At 41.2% G+C, this 19,595-nt stretch overlaps 1 protein-coding gene and 1 long non-coding RNA gene across 3 annotated transcripts in view; one reads left to right on the forward strand and one right to left on the reverse strand.

Moving 5' to 3' along the window:
* CENPF (centromere protein F) overlaps positions 1 to 2,354 on the reverse strand; it is a 61,128-nt gene extending 58,774 nt beyond the window's left edge. For both annotated transcript variants that reach the window (XM_054658796.2, XM_001171564.6), the window contains exon 1: positions 2,166 to 2,354. The gene's annotated coding sequence lies outside the window, so the exon portion shown is untranslated. The remainder of the gene's footprint in view (positions 1 to 2,165) is intronic.
* LOC107970166 (uncharacterized) lies at positions 2,025 to 19,583 on the forward strand. Its single transcript, XR_008537270.2, has 2 exons — positions 2,025 to 2,645; positions 19,267 to 19,583. It is a non-coding gene; the product is annotated as an uncharacterized LOC107970166 (long non-coding RNA).
* Positions 19,584 to 19,595: the final 12 nt, after the last annotated feature.

Raw genomic sequence — 19,595 nt, forward strand, 5'->3', positions numbered from 1 at the left:
TTTGGAAGCAACAAGAAAATACGTGAAAACGGAAATTAAAGATTTAAAAAAAAAAAAAACCGGATTCTTCTAGCTCAGGCACTTACGGATGTATGACTTTGGGCAAGTTATTTAGCTGCTCTATGCCTTGTTTCCCTTGTTTGTAAAATGAGGATAATAATGATGGTGACTTCCTAAGGCCTTAGAAACAGTAAGCTTTCCATATATGTTAGCTATTACATATTTTTTAAAAACACTTTTTCACTTGTATATTTCAGCCTATGGTACAAAGGGTGAAGTGGCCTACCTCCTTCTCAGCCACATCTTAGGAAATAGAAATCAGCTGGAAGAAAATATGGCAACTGTCCTTTATTTTAGCCTTCAGAACATAAACAAAAAGAAAAATCATTCATTTTCCAGTTACTTAGGCAAGAGTTTGAGAATTTGTTTTTTTACTAAATAAAGTTAACGGCCATTTTAATGGTTTTTTTCAATCGATTTTATCAATGAACCTTTTTATCAAAACAATAAGCAGTTCATGAAAGTACTAAGAACAATAAAAAAAATTAAGAGGGAGAAGCAAAGGTCTTAGACAACATATAAGTTGGATATCAAAGCCTTGGAAAGCTGTGTTTTGCTACCAGTTTTGTTTTGGTTTTTTTTCTAGCTCTCAGTTCTTGGAACACAGCATCTTGTATTCCACTCCCATTTATCCCAAAACTACTGAAAGGAGTCACATGCCTCTCAACCAACAAAGGACAACTGACCCTGTCTCAATATCCTCCATTCCAATCTAGTTTGTCAGGAGTCAGAGAACTGTACCCAGAGACACACAACTGTAATTGCCCTAAACAATTCAGCCAGCCACTGAAATCATTACATCAAGATGCTATAGCCAACAGAATATAAAAAGGAGCAATTTAGAAAGATGATTAGAAAATGAGGGGAATAAACATAAAGAAGACTGGCAAGCTGAGTGCTTTTCCATTCCAAAGTCTAAGATAGAGAACAATATAGATGTAGACCAAGCTAACTGTGATTAGAGCAGATTTTGGCCCATTAAGGGATCAGCTATCAGCCACCTGTATTGGGCCATTGGGGCAAAAGAACAAAAAAATAAACCTCAGAAGTTTACTTTTGAGGAACAGGGAATCGAGGTGGGGAGTGAAGAAAAGCCCTGGATGAAGGTTCCTGCATGGAGGACTTGCAGGACTATTGTCCTTTCCAGAAAATGCTGTATCTTTATCTCTTAAATACGTGGAGGGCACTCTTCATGCCCGAACTACCCAGTCCCTTAGTCCCCACGGAAGCTCTTGTGTGACCTCCTCCTGCCCCACCTTCACCACTGCTTTCCCGTTGTCAGAATTCCCCACCTCCTCCAAAAAGCCAGAGTCCCCGTGCACTGTACCAAGGCTGGGTCTGAGAATGATAACCCTGCCTTCTCCTCTAGATCAGGCTCAAGGACACGACCATGCCTTTTATTTCTGGGTCCTCATTACACAGCCGAGCCGGGCACACAGGCGCGTTCAAATAAATGTGGAAGGGAGGACCGGGCGTAGTGGCTCATGCTTGTAATCCTGGCACTTACAGAGGCCAAGGCGGGAGGATCCCTTGAGCCCAGGGGTTCCAGAACAGCCTAGGCAATATAGGGAGGCCTAACTCCATTGAAAAAAAAAAAAAAAAAAGTGGACGGGAGGAAGAAGAGAGGGGAAAGAGAAATGCTCGCGTAACTAACCATAGGCACCCCACGTCGCCAACCAGATCAAAACTCAAGCTTACATCTACTCAATAAAACAAAGGACCAGGGCCCGAATTTCAATAAGGTTGGTTACGGGACTGGGAAGGCGGCTTGGAAATACCTAGTCATCTCCAAATCTTTTACGGAGGAAGAAAATGATCCCCTAAAGTGTGAGTCCGTGACCGAGTAGGGTCTGGGACACTAATCCGAGACCAGTTTGAACCCGAGCAGAGGGGCGCCGACACCCCTACGAAACACATCCCGGGGCGGATTCTCCAGTTCCGTCGGGTGGGAGGGGGCGGTCCCCGGCACCTACAGGGCCGGGAGAGTGATCCCAGAGGCCTCCCCGCCCAGTACCCGCCGGCAAAAAGCCAGCGGCACCCCCACGCCGCCCGCCGCCTACCGCCCGCCGCCAGGACCAGGATCCGGACCCAGTCAGGACGCTCACCTTGCTCTCGGGGACGGGAAAACAACCTCTCGGAGAGTACAGTTCTGGCGCGGCTTCCGCGGGCTGGAGCCCAGAGTCTAATTCAAACTGCCCGCAGCGGCCACCGGTGCCCAATTCGCCCGCTTCTGGTCTCAACCAAACTTACCTCCACGCCTATTGGTCACTCTAAGTAGCGGCGGACCAATCTGCGCCTGCGCACTCAGACTGCCGCCTCTGATTGGCCCTTTCGGATGGATTTTAAAAACAAGCCCTCTACTGGAGGTGCCTGTGCCAGAGTTACTGTTCTTTTTTGTTGTTGCGGGGAGACGGAGACCACGTGCTTTTGCTAATGCTAGACGCGGTTTTGGACCGCTATTTCCGCAAAAGTCAGGGAATGCGCCCGCTGATTAGGAAGGCGTGGTCTATCGCCTACAGCCAGGGGAACTGTGCTGCCTGGTGAAACCTCTTTTAAACTGCACGTACCAATCTACTTAATTAAACGTAAGTTTAGGACATAGATACTAGGTGCTGTGTTTGTCATGCATTCTTTATCCGGTGTCGTTCTTAACAATTCTTTGAGGAAAGTATTATCCTCATTTTATTAAAAAGTTAACAGGCTCATAGAAGCTAAGTACAGTAATTTGAAATTGAATCTACGCAATGCAGGATGTCGCTCTTAAATGCTGTCCTTTATGGATCATATTTCTAAGACGTGATTCTGAACACTTATTTTCCAGGATTAAGGCGTGGGGGGAGGACACTGCATCAGAATTTAAAATTCAGAAGAATCCTCAAAACGGGGTGTAATGCTTTTCGTGAAGCCCACTAGTTTTCTATGTATGTTATATACTCGTTTCATTTCCCTGTTAAACTATAAATAAGCTTCTAAAGGCAGAAGCAAAACAATTAATTGTTAAAGTAATAGATCTCTAATGCTGTTGTCTGCCTCAATAGGTACCAAACTTTCCAGCCCCCTGACTTTACCTTTCATTAGACTGTTCCTGCAGTACCCAATTCAAGTGTCACTTTTTTAATAAAACCTCACTAATCCCACTCACTCCTTAGAGATAATTATTTCCTAGACCTTTCCTAGAACTTGCAAACTTCATGTTTAGGATTTTCGCTGTGTCTTGTCTTGTATTTATGTCTACGTCTGACTCCCCCATCAGACTCAAAAATTCCTTTACAGTAAAATCTGTTTTAATTCATTTTTGCATCCCTAGTAACTTTGCACGTAGTAATTTAAAATCCAGATCATCTTGGGAGATAAAACTGCTATTTGGGGAAAGGCCTTGTTCTTACTATCTTCTACCTTCGAATCCCCAAAGGGAGGGGAGAGAGCAGGTAGGGGAGGAAAACTTTTGTCAGACATTGCCATGATCAGTCTAGTGTCTGGTAGTTTCAGAATTTGAACCAAATTGTGTCTGGCTTCAACACGAATTACAATTCCATTGCTTCCCAGAGTAATTATTCAACTATGTATAGGCTGCTTAAGGAAAAATAAACAGCTAGAAAGACCCATAATAGAGGATTTTTTTAAGGTTTGAATAAGAAATTTGCATTTACTATTCATTCATTCGTTCTTCAGCAGATATCTATTGAGTGGCCACTGTATAGTCAAGCCTTGTGCTTCGTTTTTCTACAATGAACAATAAAGAAATACATTCATTTCTTGAACAAGGGAAATAGGATGGATACCATTCTAGTAACTCCTGTGATATTTCTCTGACTTTAATTTTATGCTTCCCTTCCCCTCCTTTTATTTTTCCCCCGGTTGGTTTGTTTGTTTTATAGGGGGAGGATCCCGTCCAACCAAAGACAGATGTTCTCTAAGCGTCCATTTTTCGCTCTCTGCTCTTCTCTTTTTAAGTCCCTTCCCTCAGTTAGCCAGCCTACTCTCTCTGGATTGTTCATCCACTACCTCGATATTCTGCTTGTGGACCAGTGTCTTTGAGTCTTCCCATCTTTTCTACAGATTAGACTGCAGGTTCATCACTGAAATCACTCTTTTGCCAGTGTCCTCAACTCCCTTGCCTCTTGTTCTATCTCCCAAACTTGTATGTGTGCAAATGTCCATATCATCCCTTGGTGCACTATTGCTGCAGAATGGGGCTGGAAAAAAATCCCAGCACTGTGCAAATACTTTAAATGTAGGACGTCTAACTGGGCCTCAATGCTGCTCCACAGCCCTTTCTCCCAGTTTCAGGATTTCTCTAATCTCCTGCAACAACCGTCTCCATTCTTACTCTCAGAAGATGACTTTATTTTCTAGTTCACAGAAAACATAAGATTTCTGACAGGAACACCTTCAACTTTCTGAGGCCCAAATCTACAAATGTGTGAAAATCTATACCCATTCTTACCTCCTTTCTTCCTGTTACAACCATGGGAAATGTCTTTCTGACTACTCCTAAAACTGAACAATCATACTGTGTTTTGAGGCAACTTGCTTCTCAGGAACTTCACTCTCCCAGTTATGCACTTGTAAACAAGAATCTTTAACTGCTTCTACCTTCCTAAGTCTTCCTAGTAAACTGCTCAAATATTTCCCTTTAAAAAGAAATATTTTCTCAATCTCATGATCCCCTGAAGGAATCATCATATCTCTCCTCATATTCCATTTCCTTTTCAGATTTGATTAAATAAGTTGCGATACTACTTTTCATCAATTATTTTTCTCCAAAAGAACCCCACGAGTACTTTCAATAAATGAGAGCCATCTCTATAGCTGCATCATGAAGACAATATAATCTATTATTTTAAGCAGCAGTTTACTTTTCATTTCATATTATTTTTCATCTTATTAGAACTGTAAATATTTTATAATTACACGATTTTATTTTTTTATCTATTCTGAAATTTTCTTTTCTTTCCTTGAGATGGAGTCTGGCTCCGTCACCCAGGCTGGAGTGCAGTAGCACAATCTCGGCTCACTGCAACCTCTGTCTCCCGGGTTCAAGCGATTCTCCTGCCTCAGCCACCCGAGTAGCTGAGATTACAGGCACGCACCACCACGCCCAGCTAATTTTTGTATTTTTAGTAGAAACGAGGTTTCACCATGTTGGCCAGGCTGGTCTCGAACTCCTCACCTCAAGTGATCCACCCGCCTCAGCCCCCAAAGTGCTGGGATTACAGGTGTGAGCCACTGTGCCCGGCCTGAAAATCTGTATGCTTTTTTTTTTTTTTTTTGAGACAGAGTTTTGCTGTGTTGCCAGGCTGGAGTGCAGTGGCAAATCTCGGCTCACTGCAACCTCCGCCTCCCGGGTTCAAGCGATTCTCCTGCCTCAGCCTCCTGAGTAGCTGGGACGTCAGGCGCACGCCATCACGCCCAGCTAATTTTTGTATTTTTAGTAGAGACAGGGTTTCACCATGTTGGCCAGGATGGTCTCGATCTCTTGACTTCGTGATCTGCCAGCCTCGGCCTCTCAAAGTGCTGAGATTACAGATGTGAGCCACCGCACCTGGCCGAAAATCTGTTATCTTTAAAAAAATAAATAAATAAATAAATAAATAAAAATAAAAACTTTAGGGCCGGGCGCGGTGGCTCACTCCTGTAATCCCAGCACTTTGGGAGGCCGAGGCGGGCAGATCACGAGGTCAGATCGAGACCATCCTGGCTAACATGGTGAAACCCCGTCTCTACTAAAAATAAAAAAAATCAGCCTGGTGTGGTGGCACACGCCTGTAGTCCCAGCTACCCGGGAGGGCGAGATAGGAGAATCGCTTGAACCTGGGAGGCGGAGGTTGCAGTGAACCAAGATCGCACCACTGCACTCCAGCTTGGGCGACAGAGTGAGACTAGGTCTCAAAAACAAAAACAAACAAAAAAAAAACTTTAAAAAGATAGACGTTACATAAGATAAAATACACTCATTTTAAGTGTACAGTGCAATACATTTTGACAAATATATTCACCTCTATTAATACCACCAAAGTAAGAATATAAACATTTCTTGATATTACAAGTATCTTTATACCCCTTCCCAGTTATGCACCCCAAAAACTCCCAGACACAAGCAACCATTGATCTGTTTTCTGTCACTTACACATTAAATTCATATTTTCCTAGAGTTTCATAGAAGTGGAATTACAGTGTGTACTCTTTTATGTCTGTTTCTTTTTTTTTTTTTTTTGAGACGGAGTCCCACTCTGTCGCCCAGGCTGGAGTGCAGTGGTGCGATCTAGGCTCCTTGCAAGCTCCGCCTCCCAGGTTCATGCCATTCTCCTGCCTCGACCTCCCTAGTAGCTGGGACTACAGGCGCCCACCACCACGCCTGGCTAATTTTTTTGTATTTTTAGTAGAGACAGGGTTTCACCGTGTTAGCCAGAATGGTCTCGAAATCCTGACCTCGTGATCCGCCCGCCTCGGCCGCCCAAAGTGCTGGGATTACAGGCATGAGCCACTGCGCCCGGCCTTATGTTTGTTTCTTTTACTCAGCATAATGTTTTAGAGACATATCCTTGTTGTTGCACATAAGTGTGTTTTTTTAATTTCTTAGTAGTATTTCTTTGCATGGATATACAATTGGTTTATCCGTTCACTTGTTGATTTGTATTTATGTTGTTTCCAGCTTGAAGCTTTTATGAATAAAGCTTCTATGGACTTTTATGTACAAGTCTTTGCATTGACATGGGTTTCATTTATCCTGGGAAGCACATAAAGTGAAATTGCTGAGTCAAATAAGTAAGTGGGGGCCGGGTGTGGTGGCTCACACATGGAATCCCAACACTTTGGGAGGCCGAGGCAGGCAGATCACTTGAGGTCAGGAGTTCAAGACCAGCCTGGCCAACATGGTGAAACCCTGTCTCTACTAAAAATACAAAAATTAGCCCAGCGTGGTAGGGCGCACCTGTAATCCCAGCTACTCCGTAGTCTGAGGCAGGAGAATTGCTTGAACCTGGTAGGCGGAGGTTGCAGTGAGCCAAGATGGCGCCACTGCACCCCAGCCTGTGCAAAAAAGAGTGAAACTCCATCTCAAAAACAAAACAAAACAACAAATAGTAAGTGGATATTTAACTTTTTAAGAAATGTCCAAAATCCTTTTCAATATCTTACATTCCCATGATGTATGAGTGTTCTAGCTGATCCACATTCCCACCAACACATGGTGTGTCTGTCTTTTCAATTTATGCCAATCTAATTGATGTGACTGTTATCTCACAGTGAACTTAGTTTTATCTCTCTGATGACCAATGATGTTGAACATCTTCTGATGTGCTTATTGGCTGGTTATAGATTTTCTTTTGTAAAGTGTCTTAAAATCTTTTCCTATATTTTTACTGAGTTGTTATCTTCTATGATTTCTCATATATCTGGATACAAGGCCTATATCACCTATATGTTTTACAAAAATTTTCTCGCAGTCTATTGCTTGTCTTTTCAATTTCTCAGTGATGTCTTTCATAAAACGCAAACTAAACTTTGATGGACTCTAATGATTCACTTTTCTCTCGTGTCATGCTTTTTGTGTGTCTTATCTAAGAAATAAATCTTCACTTTTACCTAGTTTAGAAAGACTTTCTCTCATATTTTCTCCTGGATGTTTTATAATTTGAACTTTTACATTTAAGTCTATAATCTATTTGGGTAAATTTTTCTGTATGGTGTGAAATAAAAGTTAAAGTTTATATATTTTCCCATACAGAGATCTACTTGTTCTGACACCATTTGTTACAAAAATTATCCTTTCCCCACTGAATTACCTTAGCATCTTTGTTGAAAATTAATTGACTATATAAATATAGATCTACTTTTGCCTTTGTATTCTGTTCCACTGATCTATATGTCATATCTTTACATCTGTATCACACTGTATTCATCACTGTAGCTTAATGATAAGTCAAGAAATTGGGTAATGTAAGTCTTCCAATGATGATCCTTTTCAAAATTGTATTGTCTATTCTAGAGCCCTTACTTTTCATAAAAATTCAAAATAAAATGAGAATATTAATTTTCCCAAAAGCCTCCTGGGATTTTGACAGGGATTACTTTGAATCTATGGATCAGTTTGGAGAACTTAAGAATATTGTGCCTTCTGACACAGACAGCATACATCTCTTCCATTATTTAAGTCTTCTGAATAACACCTCTCTTAGCAGTGTTTTGTAATTTTCAGTGTACATATACATTTTGTTATATTTATCCCTAAGTATTTCATGTATTTGCTTGCCATTGTAAGTGGGTTTTTTAATTTCACTTTTCATCATTTTGTGGCTTGTAAATAGAAATCAATTTATTTTTGTAAAATGAGCTTGTATCTTTTAAGCTTGCTAAACTCTCTTGTATTAATGGATAGGGTTGTTGTATAAACAAAAGAAATGTCTTGTCTCACAGTTCTGGAGGCTAAAAGTGCAGAATCTAGTTTCTGAAGCTGGGCACAGTGGCTCACTCCTGTAATCCCAGCACTCTGGGAGGCCGAGGCAGGCGGATCACCTGAGATCAGGAGCTCGAGACCAGCCTGGCCAACATGGTGAAACCCCGTCTAAACTAAAAATACAAAAATTATCCAGGTGTGGTGGCAGGCACCTGTAATCCCAGCTACTAAGGAGGCTGAGGCATGAGAATTACTTGAACCCAGGAGGCGGAGGTTGCAGTGAGCTGAGATCATGCCACTGCACTCCAGCCTGGCCAACAGAGTGAGACTTCATCTCTGGGGGGAAAAAAAGTCTAGGTTTTGGGAGGATTGGTTCCCTGTCAGGGCTATGAGGGAAAGATCTGCTCTAAGCCTCTCTCCCTAGCTTGCAGATGGCCATCCTCACGTTCACATGGCATTCTCCCTGTATGCATGTCTATTTCATAATGTCCCCTTTTTATAAGGACTCCAGAAATAGTGGATTAGGGCCCAACCTAATGACCTCATTTTGACTCTGTAAAGACCCTCTCTCCAAATAAAGTCACATTCTGAAATACTGGGGACTAGGAGTTCAACATATACATTGGGGGAATGGAGGGAGCACAGTTGAACCTGTAACATCTCTTTATAGTTCTAGTAGCTCTTTTGTAGATTGATTGGTATTTTCTACGTGTGTTATCTGTGAATCAACACAGTTTTACTTCTTTCTTTCCAACCTGTGTGTTTCCTCTTTATTTTTCTTCCCTATTTTCTTTTTTTTTTTTTTTTCTTTTTTGACGGAGTCTCGCTCTTTCGCCCAGGCTGGACTGCAGTGGCGCTATCTTGGCTCACTGCAAGCTCCGCCTCCCGAGTTCACACCATTCTCCTGCCTCAGCCTCCCGAGTAGCTGGGACTACAGGTGCCCACCACCGTGCCTGGCTACTTTTTTTTTTTTTTTTTTTTTTTTTTTATTTTTAGTAGAGACGGGGTTTCACCGTGTTAGCCGGGATGGTCTCTGTCTCCTGACCTCCTGATCCGCCCGCCTTGGCCTCCCAAAGTGCTGGGATTACAGGCGTGAGCCACTGCACCCAGCCTTTTCTTCCCTATTTTCACAGGGTAGGACCTCAAGCACAATGTTGAATAAATGTCATGAGAGTCCCCATCTTTTTTGTCCTCCAGATATTAACGAAAAGCATTTGGTCTTTCAGCACTAATAGCTGTAGGTTTTTGTAGATGCCCTTTATCAGACTGAGGAAGTTTCCTTCTCTTCCAGTTTGTTGAATTCTTATCATGATTAGATGATGGATTTTATCAAATGACTTTTCTGCATCTATTTAGATAATCATAGAGTAGTTCTTTTTTATTTGATTAATATGAAGATGTCATTGTTTGATTTTCAAACGTTAAAATAACCTTGTATTTCTGTTATATGTCTGACTTGGTCATAGTATATTATCCTTCTTATATATTGATGGATTTGATTTGGTAATATTTGCTGATGATTTTTGCAGCTATGTACAGGTAAGATATTGGTTCATATTTTTCCTTCTAATTATGTCATTAAGCATGATTACAAACTGCTCTGGTTTAAGTATCAGGTATATATATATATATATATATATATATATATATATATATATAGTTTGTTTGTTTGTTTTTTGAGACGGAGTCTAGCTCTGTCACCCAGGCTGGAGTGCAGTGGCACCATCTTGGCTCACTGCAACCTCTGCCTCCCAGGATCAAGCAATTCTCCTGCCTCAGCCTCCCAAGTAGCCAGGATTACAGGTGTGCACCTGGCTAATTTTTGTATTTTTAGTAGAGACAGGGTTTCACCATGTTGCCAGGCTGGCCTTGAACTCCTGACCTCAAATGATCTGCTCGCCTTGACCTCCCAAATTACTGGGATCATAGGCGTGAGCCACCACACCCAGCCTCGGGTATGATCTGACCTCATAAAATTAGTTGAGAAGTGTTTCCTCCTCATGCCTTTTCTGAAAGAGTTTGTGTAGAATTGGTATCATTTATTCTTTAGTGCTTGAGCCTAGAATTTTCTCTGTGGGGGGTCTTAATTGGAAATTAAACTTTTTGCTAGGAGCAGAGGCTCATGCCTATAATGCCAACACTTTAGGAGGCCGAGGCATGAGGATAGCTTAGGACCAGGAGTTTAAGACCAGCCTGCGCAACATAGGAAGACCCTGTCTCTACAAAATCAAAAACACTTAGATGGGCATGGTGGCAAATGCAGCTACTTAGGAGGCTGAGGCAGGATGATCACTTGGGCCCAGGAGGTGAAGGCTGCAGTGAGCTATGGTCATGCCACAGCACTCCAGCTGGGGTAAGAGAAAGATCCTGTCTCAAAAAGAAAGGGAGATAAATTAAATTTTGTCATTGAAAAAGCGTTTTTTGAATGTTCTATTTTATTTTACACAGTTTTAGTAGGTTCTGTCCTTCAAAGATTTTTTCTATTTTATCTATGTTGTCAAAATTATTGGTACATTGTTTTTTAGATTATTCTATCATCCTTTTAATGGACTTGTAATATGTAATGTTCTCTCTTTCATCCCTGACGCTGGTAATTTGTGTTCTCTCTACCCACTTCCCTCTCATCATTCAGCTAAAATTTTACCAACTTTATTGATCTTTTCAAAGAACCAACTTTTAATTTTATTGATTTATGTATATGATTGTCCATTTTCTATTTTATTGATTTCTGTGCTCATCTTCATACTTTAAGTTTTTCTTTTTTTACTAGCTACTTAAACTGGAAGCTTAAATAATTGATTTTAGACCTTTCTTTTTTTTTAATATAAATATTTTAGCTTTACCTGACCCCCAAAATTTGTTTGTTGTCTTTTCCCCTTTTCCCCCCTTAGAAACAGGGTCTCGCTGTGTAGTGATGTGATCATAGCTCATGACAGCCTCAAACTCCTGGCACAAGCAATCCTTCCATCTCAGCCTCCTGAGTAGCTAGGACTACAGGCACATGCCACCATGCTCAGCTAAGCTTTTTGCTTTTTGTTGAGATGGGATCTCACTGTGTTGCTCAGGCAGGTCTCAAACTCTAGGCCTCAAGCTAGCATCATGCCTCAACCTCCCAAAAGTGCTGGGATTACAGGCATCAGCCACAACTCCCCCGTATTTTCATTTGTATTCCTTTTTAAATATTTTCTAACTTCTCTTATGATTTCTTATTTGACCTGTGGATTATTTAAAAGTATAATGCTTAATTACCAAATATTTGTAAATTTTCTAGACATTTTTCTATTGTAAATCTTAATTTAATTCTGTTGCGATTAGAGAACATACTCTGCATGGTCCCAGTCATTTTAAATTTAATGAGACTTAACCAAGTCTCAGTATGTTGTCAAGCTTGCTGGGTATTCCCGATGCCCTTAGGAAAATGTGTATTTTACATTTTGTGTATGAAGTGTTCTATAAATATCAATTATGTCAATCTTGTATTCTCTATCATTAAGATTTTCCATCTACTTGCTCTATCAATTACTGAAAGAGGAGTATTGAAATTTCCAACTATAATTGTGAGTTTATCTATTTATTCCTGCCAATTCAGATTTTGGTTCATATAACTTGGAGCTGTTATTAGAAGTGTACACAAATTGTTATTCTTACTGAATTATACTTTTATTATTATGCAATATCCTTTTGATCTCTAGATATATTCCTTGTTGTGAAATTTACTTTCTCTAATACTGACATAGCTACTCCAGCTTTCTTTTGTTTATTGTTTATATATCTTATTTCATCCCTTTACTTTTATTTATATACTTATTTATTTATTTGTTTTTAGAACTCAAGGTCTGCTTACTAGGATGGAGATGTCAGTGCTTTATCAAAGATGAAGAGGCCACCCATTTGTGTCTATATTTGAAGTATGGTTTTTGTAGGCAGCATAGTTGAGTTCTTTTTTATTTAGTTTTGCGATCTCTGCTATATTAGTTGAGCTGTTTAGAATATTTATATTTAAAGCAATGTTTGATATGGTTCTTTTAAATCTTGCTATTTGTTTTTGTTTTCCTACCTATTATTTGGGGTTTTTTCTAGGTTTCTTTTTCTTTTTTTTTTTTTTTTTTTTGTTTTTTGAGATAGAGTTTTGCTCTGTCACCCAGGCTGGAGTGCAATGGTATAATCTTGACTCACTGCAACCTCCGCCTCCCAGATTCAAGCGATTCTCCTGCCTCAGCCTCCCAAGTAGCTGGGATTACAGGCATGTGCCACCATGCCCAGCTAATTTTTGTATTTTTAGTAGAGGCAGGGTTTCACCCTTTTGACCAGGCTGGTCTCAAGGTTTTTTTCTAGGTTTCTTATGGAATACAGTAATGAGAATTTTTATGATTTATTTTTCTCTACAATATTGGCTTATAGCTATAGCTTTTTGGTTTTGTTTTTATTCGCAGTGGTAGCTCTGAGGTTGATCGTATATATCCTTAACTTATCAGAGTCTACCTTCAAATAACATTATACCACTTTATATGTAATGTTACCATATGTTTTATTTTCCCCTTCTCAGCTTTTATACTATTGTTGTTATACATTTTACTTCATATATTGTAAATCTTATCATATTATTATCTTTTATTTAAACCATTAATTATCTTATAAAGAAACCTTTAAAACTACAGGAAATTACTGTTATATAACCCAACTATTTATAATTTCTGATGAACTTCATTCCAAGTTTCTATCTATTATCATTTTCCTTTTGCCTGAAGAAATTCTTTTTTTTGTGGCAGTAAATTTCCTCAGCTTTTACGTGTCTGAACATTTTTGATTTATCCTTATTTTTGAAAGATATTTTTGCTGGGAATTCTGTGTTGTTGGGTGGTTTGTTTTGTTCTGATTTTTTCTTTCTTTTTTTTTGACTCTCGCTCTGTCACCAAGGATGAAGTGCAGTGATGCAATCTCGGCTCAATGCAACCTCCGCCTCCCGGGTTCAAGCGATTCTCCTGCCTCCACCTCGAGTAGCTGGGATTACAGGCATGCGCCACTATGCCCAGCTAATTTTTGTAGTTTTAGTAGAGACAGGGTTTCACCATGATGGCCAGGCAGGTCTTGAATTCCTGACCTCAAGTGATCCATCCACCTCGGTCTCCCAAAGTGCTGGGATTACAGATGTGAGCCACTGTGTCCAGCCTGTTCTCTTCTTAAAGTGCTTTCCAGGAGTCATCCATTGTCTTCTGGTTTGTGTAGTTCCTGATAAGAGGTCCATATTTTCCTTATTTTTATTCTTCCCCACATATCCTTTTACTCTGGCTACAATAAGATTTTCTCGTTATCCTTTTGGTTTTCTAGTGTTATGACTTGATATGATTTTATTTGTATTTATTCTGCTTGAAGTTAGTTGAGCTCCTTGAAGCTATACATTTTTAGTTTTTGTCAAATTTGTAAAAATTTTTAACATTATTTGTTCACGTATTTGTTGTCTCCTACACTCTCTTCTGCTTCTGGTACTCAATTACATGTTTTTTTTACAAGATTTTTTTTTTTAAGACAGAGTCTTGCTCTGTCACCCAGGCTGGAGTACAATGGCACAATCTTGACTCACTGCAACCTTCGCCTCCAGGGTTCAAGCAATTCTCCTGCCTCAGCCTCCCGAGTAGCTGGGATTACAGGCATGCACCACCACACCCAGCTATTTTTGTGTTTTTAGTAGAGATGGGGCTTCACTGTGTTGGCTAGGCTGGTCTCGAACTCCTGACCTCAGGTGATCCACCAGCCTCGGCCTTCCAAAGTGCTGAGATTACAGGCATGAGCCACCACGCCTGGCCTTAAGATGATTTAATGTGGTTTTAGAGGCCATTTTCCCAGCCTTTTTTCTGTCTGTATTTCATTTTGGATAGAACCTATTGCTTCATCTTCAAGTTTACTGATTCTCTCTTCTGTAATGTCTAATCTGCTATTAATCCTGTCCAGTGAAATGAGAGTAATGATAAATTTAGCAGACACAGATCTTAAAACAGCTTTTATAAATACTATTCAACATGCTGAAAATTTAACAGAAAACGTGACATTTTGAGAAGAGAGGTGAAAAAATATAAAAGAGAAGCAAAATTGTTAAAGATAAAACATACAATGGCCAAATTAAAAATTCACTGGACAGCCACCAGGTGGGAGGATTACTTGAGCCTAGGAGGTCAAGGCTGCAGTAAGCTGGGATCACACCACTGCACTCCAGCCTGGGCGACAGAGTAAGACTGTCTTCCAAAAAAAGGAATTCCTCCACACCTGCTCTTTTTACTACTTCCCCATCTCCGTAAATAATATCCCCATTCACTTAGCTAACTAAGTTTGAAACTTTAGAATCAGCCCCCTACTCCTTTCGTATATCCTATCAATTATATCTCCCACAAATACACAAATATTCCCCGTCTCTCCCATGTTCTCCATTCTCACTGCCCAGTACCTTGTCCTGACTACTGTCAATTCTTGCCTTTATTACTCAACAGCCTTCTGGGTGGTCTCATGGCAGAGTTTTCCTTGCTAATGTTAGGGCCTTGATATGGATGGGGTAGAATTGTGAGATCTGAGGTGAGAATACGTCAGTGGGTCCACCTAAGGCTTATCCTTGCATGATCACTTTCCTAGTCACTTCTCTCCTGCGCCCACTTCCACCTCCCCCAGTTGTCTCCACACCTCTTCCTACTCTGGGAGGGAATAGTTTCCTCACCAAAAGAGTTGCAGGACCTGGATAATAAGTACAAGCAGGAATCAGGACATGCTTGAAAGTTGATCTTGAGGAGGCTGGGAGGAGAGGGAGTACAGAATATAAGGTTGGACAGGCTAGGGCTTACTGACATGGGAGCACTCTCGTGATTTGGGATTTAACATTCTGGCAAGAATGTTAAATTCTGAATGTGCCATTCTGGATGGCTTCTTGAAGTCTGAACGTGATGATGACCTTTAGCAAGTAGGGTTGATATGCTAAAACCATAGTTACCAGTACTAAGGGTAGGAATAGCAGTCTTCAGGGGCTGGGCATGGTGGCTTATGCCTGTAATCTCAGCACTTTTGGAAGCCAAGGCAGGCAGATCACCTGAGGTCAGGAGTTTGAGACCAGCATGACCAACATGGTGAAACTCCATCTCTACTAAAAATACAAAATTAGCCAAGCATGATGGCACATGCCTGTAATCCCAGCTACTTAGGAGGCTGAGGCAGAAGAATCGCTTGAACCTGGGAGGCTGAGTTTGCTATGAGCCAAAATCCCACCACTGCACTCTAGCGTGTGCGACAAGAGCAAAATTCCATCAAAAAAAAAAAAAAGCAATCTTCACGAGGTGGGAAAGTTAGACTGGATTTATTACCTAAGATCACCACCAGATTATTATTTCTAGAAGGGACCAAAGGATATTGCCTCCACTAAGACAACAAAGAATGTCTAGAAAGGGGGACACCAACATCTTTAAGCTGTCCAGTGGTGGCTGACCTCTATAGGCCAGGGTTGACAGTAGAAGATGCTGCTATAGAATGGCATGAATAGAAATCTAGAATGGCCTAGGCCAGGGCCAGTGCTTAATAACCTTGTCAATGGCAAGGTGAAAGTAGTTGCTGCAATGGACAGCACAGCTGGAATAGAAATAGAGTCCAGGGATCTGTGGTTATGACTAATAGACTATTATGTTTCTAGGTAAGAGATAGATGGCTAACACACTTGAGTTTTGCTTGATTTCTATAACAAGAAAAACTCACGTATTGGCCCAGCAGAAAGCTGAAAGCAACTACAGTGCAAAATGAAGCAAGCATCCAGCACTTGGCCATATCATCTGGCAGATCTACAATGCTAGAGATACCCATGGCAAATTAAGGCCGACCCTCTGGCATGTCTCAATGAGAGATTCATTACACAGGCTCCCTAGTATTCTGGAACAAGGTCATGTTTTCTCCACTAGAGAATGACTTATCATTTGAAAAGCAGCTCCTGTTGTGCTACTGGGCCAGCAGACACTGAGCACCTGACCTTGTAACATCAGGTGTATAACCAGAACAGTCCATCACTACCTGAATATTGTCAGATCTACCAAGTCATGGGTTCTAGCGGATGTGGCAGCAAACCATCCTAGGATGAGGCCCAAGCAGGTTGAAAATGCATAAATAACTTAACATAAATAGCAAGCCATAAGTCACCTACTCTATTTCACAAAGGCTTTCTCTCTCAATACCCATCTATGGCCTTGTGGTGAGTTCCCCAAAAGTAGCCCACCTGAAAAACACCTGATTGTGGTTCACAGATAGGTTGGCTTCATATGTTGGTATGTCTTGAAAATAGGTGGCTGCTCCCTACAACACCACAACAGGGGACTTCAAAGGGCAGAGCTGTGAGCAGAACAGCAGATCATCTACTTCATATGGAGAAAAGGTGGTCCAAGGTTAGAATATATTGCTGGGCAAAGAATTTGGCTGATAGGAACAACATTAAATTATTGTAGACATAGAGATTTAAAGAAGAGGATTGTAGATAGACCTTTTAGGAACGGAAAAAGATTGTGGGGGTCTTGCATCTTTTGTCAATACCCACTAGAGAGCATCCACCATAGGTAAGACAGGAAACAACCAGGTGGACAAGACAATTTTTCTGGTGGATTGTCCAGTGAGTGTCCTTCATTACCAAAGTGTTTGCACAACGGTCTCATCATCAGAGCAGCTATGCTATCAGGGCTAGTGGCTATAGATGCGTCGAACAGCATGGACTGCCTCTCATCCTCTCTAAACTGGTCTAGCCACCATTTTTGCTAAATAACCACCCTGTCAGTAGCATACTGACACTAGGTTCTCAGTATGGAACAATCCTAAGTAAAAACAACCAGCTTCTTGGTGGCTAGTAAATTGCATTGGATCCCGTCCACCTTGAAGGAAATGATACCTACTCTCTCTGCAGTAGCTGTGCCAGCACTGCCCTCTGAATGTTGACAGAATACCTGATTCACACCCGTGGGATCCTGCATAAGATTGCCTTGGACCAAGGGACCCATTTGACTGAGAAATATGTACATGATCATAAGATTCACTGGTTCTACCATCTTCTACCTATTTCTTGAAAGTAAGTGGTCTGATACTGATATGGCTTAAGTTGTGACCCCAATAAATTCATATTCTGAATTCTTCAGCTTCTGAAATCCTAACCCCAGGTACTTCAGAATGTGACCTTAATTGGAAACAGGGTAGTTGCAGATGTAATTTGTTAAGATGAGATCAGTAAGGTGAACCTTAATCCAATATGACTAAGTCATTATAAAAAGAGGACATTTTGACTGGGAACTATGCCTTACACCCATAATCCCAGCACTTTGGGAGACCAAGGTGGGAGGATTGTTTGAGGCCAGGAGTTCAAGACCAGCCTGAGCAACATAGCGAGACCCCATCACTACAAAAATTTTTTAAAAATTAGCTGGGTGTGGTGGAATGAGCCTGTAGTCCTAGCTACTTGATAGGCTGATGTGGGAGGATCACTTGAGCCCAGGAGATCGCGGCTACAGTGAGCTATGATTGCGCCACTGCATTTCAACCTGGGTGGCAGAGTGAAATTCTATCTTTTTAAAAAATAAAAAAGAAGACATTTGGACACAGAGACAGAGACACAGGGAGAACGCTGTATAAAGACTGTCATAAAGACTGTCATTACACTGTCGCAAACCAAGTAACAGCAATGATTGTTGGCAAACTGCCAGAAGCTAGGAAGGAGGCATGAGACAGAATTCCCTTCCCATCCCTCAGAAGGAACCAATTCTCCCAATACCTTCATCTCAGACTTCTGGCCTCCAGAACTGTGAGACAATAAATTCCGTTATTCTAAGCCTCCAGGTTTTTGATACTCTGTTATAGCAGCCCTAGGAAACTAATATAGTAATAAGATACCATATTGGAATGGCTTATTTGTGGCTTCACTAAAGCAGGAGTTCATCCTATAGAATGGGAAAACTATCAGCATTGAACTACTGTATCAAGCTATGTCCCCAATAGCTAAAATATACAAGTCTAGAAGCCAAGAAATGGAAAAAGAATTGGCTCTTCTCACTATCACTACAAATAATCCACATGTTCTTCCCTTTCCTTCTACCTTAGGCTCTACTGGGTAAAGTGGGGAGTGGGGAACACTACTCCTAGTGACACATAAGGGTTCCACAAAACCTGATGCTGTAACTCGTCTCTTTGTTTTCCTTATGTGGGTGGACCAGCAGGAAAAGAAAAGAGTTATAATACTGGTAAGGTTAGTCAATCCTGATTATCATGAGAAACTAGACTTGCTGCTACATAAAGGGACATGGAAGAATATGGAACTCAGGGCATCCACTGGGGTACCTCCATATGCTTTTATGTCTAGTGAAAACAGTGAGCAAGCAAATGCAGCCGTCACAGCCCAACAAAGGAAAGGCGACCCAAGGCCAGACCCTCTGGGATGAAATTCTGGGATTCCCCCATCAGGCAAATAAATTATTAATAGATCGGATAATGCTGATCAAGGATAGGGAAATCGAGAGTGGGTGGTGGATGAGACAACTGACAAATGTCATTTGGAGCTTGGGACCAGTTGTAATAGCAGGGACCGCAGCTCATTCCATTAACTCTCTGTACAAAGTCTTTTTTAGATATTATGGCCACCATATAGGGACAAATAGATCTGAACAGGGTAAGAGGTGGACTAACAATTACCTTCATGTCACCTACTTGGCCCATTTCTGATTTCAGCCACAGATGTGCTAGGCAATTCTTTGTGGGCACAGACTCTTTCCAGCTCAAGTGCAAGTCACTGGTTTCTTGGTGTGTCTCTACTCCAGAGCTTTCTCAGAAGATAAAGGAGCCTGCTCAGCCAGCACACAACCAAGGCCTGGAAATGTGGAGACAGTTACAGCTTCCAGGGGCAATTCTCAACCAATGGGATCAGAAGCCAGTGAACAAATGCCCCAGTGTTCCATCTTTCACTTGGGCAATTCCGAGAGATCCAAAAGAATCAAACCCCAGGTACTTACTGCTACAAATGGTGACATTGCATCCTTATACTTTTCCTTCTTCCCTGTCTCACTCTCCCTGACCCCACCCCTCTACCATTTTGCTTCCTGGAATCATCACCCAAATAAACTATGTCCACCAAATCTATCTTAGTCTC

This window comes from Pan troglodytes, chromosome 1 (assembly GCF_028858775.2).
Source record: "Pan troglodytes isolate AG18354 chromosome 1, NHGRI_mPanTro3-v2.0_pri, whole genome shotgun sequence".
Taxonomy (NCBI): Eukaryota; Metazoa; Chordata; class Mammalia; order Primates; family Hominidae; genus Pan; species Pan troglodytes.